Genomic DNA, 3,078 nt, shown 5'->3' on the forward strand with positions numbered 1-3,078 from the left:
TTGGATGTACACAGGGATTTGATTCTTAGAAGGTCCCATTCATCTATTTTATCTTCTCCTGGTTGTAGATCCCTTTTTATTAATTTTAAAAATGTTATATTAGCTTTCATACAAAAGTCATATGCATTGTGTTTCATTTATATACATTGTGTTTCTTGCATTCCTCTATTCACATTGTGTTTCATATTATCATTCCCATACACTGTGGAGTTTTAGAATATTGTTTTTACTGATATGTATATAATTAATTATTCATACACATTGTGTTTCATTCCTGTACTTAGTGGGTTTTTTTTGATGTGTGCTTCACACTTTCTTCATTGACATTGTTTCATACAATCATTCCCTTACATTGTATTTTATAAAATTAGTCACCACTGGACTATGCCCACCATTATCCAGTCTTTTCATATTCACACCAGATCTTTCCCATTTCCTTTACCCACTTTCTCCACCCACCAAATTGTGTTGCTCTGTGATTTCCCTCATACCCTCCTCACTGTTTTGCTTCTACGCCTTCCCCCCTTGAACTCCCATACATGTTTCACTAGTTATCCTTCAATTTTTACGTTAATGGTCTTATGCAGTACTTGTCCTTATAAGACTGAGTTAGTTCACTCAGGATAATGTTCTCCAGTCCTTCCCAAGTTATGTAGGTTTTTTCCAAATCATTGCTCCTAAGTGCTGCATAGTATTTCATAGTGTGAATGCATCACAGTTTCTCAATTGATTTGACTAATTTGACATTTGGGCTGTTTCCATGTTGTTGCAATTGTGAATAATACTACTATGAACACTGGTGTACAAATCTTTGTATGTGTCTCAGTTTTTATTTCCTTGGGCATATTCCTAGCAGTGGAATAGCTGGGCTATATGAAAGTTCTATGGTTAGCTTTTTTAGGAAGCACCAAACTGCCTTGAAGATTGCTTGTACCATTTTACAATCCCACCAACAGTGTATGAGAATTCCAATCTTTCCACATCCTCTCCAACTTTTATTGCTTGCTGTCCTTTTAAATTTTGCCACTGCTACTGGGATGAGATGATATCTTACTGCAGTTTTGATTTGCATCTCTCTTATTGCCAGTGATTTTACACATTTCTTCATGTGTCTGTTTGCCATCCAAATGTTTTCCTCTGTGAAAAGTCTTTTCATGTCTTTCGCCCATTTTGTAACTGGGTTATCAGTCTTTCTTTTTTGTGTAGGCCTGTACTATTCTGTAAACTTTTTTTATGAGACCCTTGTCTGAGATGGTATTGCAAAATGGTTTTTTTCCCAGTCAGTAGGTTTTATATTCACCCTATTGGGAAAAGTTTTCAATGCACACAGGAATTTTATCTTAAGAAGGTCCTGCTCATCAGTTTTACTCTTTCCATATTGTAGATTTCTGGCTGTATTTATCAGCCTCTTTGTAACATAGGTTAGGCTTTCTCAACCTGGCTCCATTTTATCTCTTATGATCTTTATGGTTTGGGGCTTTACCATCAGGACTTTGGTGCATCTTGAGCTGATGTTTGTGTATAGTGTGTGAGATGTGGATCCAATTTCAGCCTTCTGCACTTAGCTGTCCAGTTTTTGCCAGCACCATGTGTTGATGAGGTTGTTGTTTCCCCATTTGATAGGTTTTGTTTTCTTGTCAAATATTCTGAGTTCTCAATTCCATTCCATTGTCTATCTGCCTGTCACTGTACCAGTACCCAGCTGCTTTGGTTATTATGTTTGTGTAGTAGGTTTTGACTCATCACGACTCGACGGCACATAACAACAACAACCGTAGGTTTTGAGATAAAACCTATGCCTCCCACTTCATTTTTGTTTTTCAGGAGCACTTTGCATATTCAGATCTCTTCCCTTTCCAAATAAACTTGACAAATGCCTTTTTGAGCTCTTTGAAAAATAAACTTGGTATCAGTATTGGGTTTGCATTAAATATGGAGATTACTTTTGGTAGTATTGTTATTTTCATTATATTGAGCTTCCTATTCATGAATGGGACATTTTCCCATTTATTTAGTCTTTTGTTGTTTCTCACAGAAGTGTTTTGTAGTTTTCTTTAAATGGGTCAGTTTTGACTTGATGGAACATAACACACAAATGTTGTAAATGGTATTGCTTTTTTGGTTTCCTTCTCTGTGTTTCTTCATTACTATAGAGGAATCCCACTGACTTTTGTAAATTGATCTTCTATCCTGACACCCTACTAATATGGTCCCCTAGCTCTAACAGTGTTTTTATTGAGTCCTTCGGGTTTTCTGTGTACATTATCATATCATCTGCCTATAATGACAGCTTAACCACCTCTTTGCCAATCTGGGTGCCTTTTATTTTCTTCATTTGTCTCCATACATTGTGTTTTATAAAATTAATCACCATTGATCCATGACCACAGTTAGCCAACTAGATCTTTTCAGGTCCATATTAGATCTTTCCTAATTCCTTAAGCCCCTTGCTCTGCCCACAGCAAGCAATATAATGTTGGAGAGGATATGGAAAGATTGGCACTCTCATACACTGTTGGTGGACTCATACACTGTTGGTGTAAAATGGTACAATCACTCTGGAAGGCACCTTGACATTTCCTCAGAAAGCTAACAATAGAAATTTTATATGACTCAACTGTCACTGTCAGTTCGCCGGCAACTTGACAGTGACACTCTGATGGGAGTAAGCACAACAGAGATACACCACTCTGGAAGAGGATCAGAGAGTCAATCCAGTTCTACTTTATTGGGATAAGCAGTGCACTTATGTACACAGGAAGGCATGATAGGGTAGGCTTAAGATGTGGGACATGTGGATTGGTTAGTTAAACCTCAGCTTCATGCGGACCACTCCCAGCTCAACAGATGCAGCAGCCGTCTTCCCAGGTGATGAGCTTTCTCAAGCCAGTACAGTCAAACACAGTAGAGCTTTCTCTACCTCGTATTAAAGGCCATTGGGAGGTTTGCACCTGTCTGGAGCTCAGGCGATCTGTCCTGGCCAGAGGCACTCCCTTCCTCCCCAACATTCTGGAACAACTCAACTATTCCACTGTTAAGAATATGTCTCAAGGAATAGAGAACTGGGACATTAAATGT

Source organism: Elephantulus edwardii, unplaced genomic scaffold (genome assembly GCF_000299155.1).
Source record: "Elephantulus edwardii isolate Elephantulus edwardi_28Jun2011 unplaced genomic scaffold, EleEdw1.0 scaffold00168, whole genome shotgun sequence".
Lineage (NCBI taxonomy): Eukaryota > Metazoa > Chordata > Mammalia > Macroscelidea > Macroscelididae > Elephantulus > Elephantulus edwardii.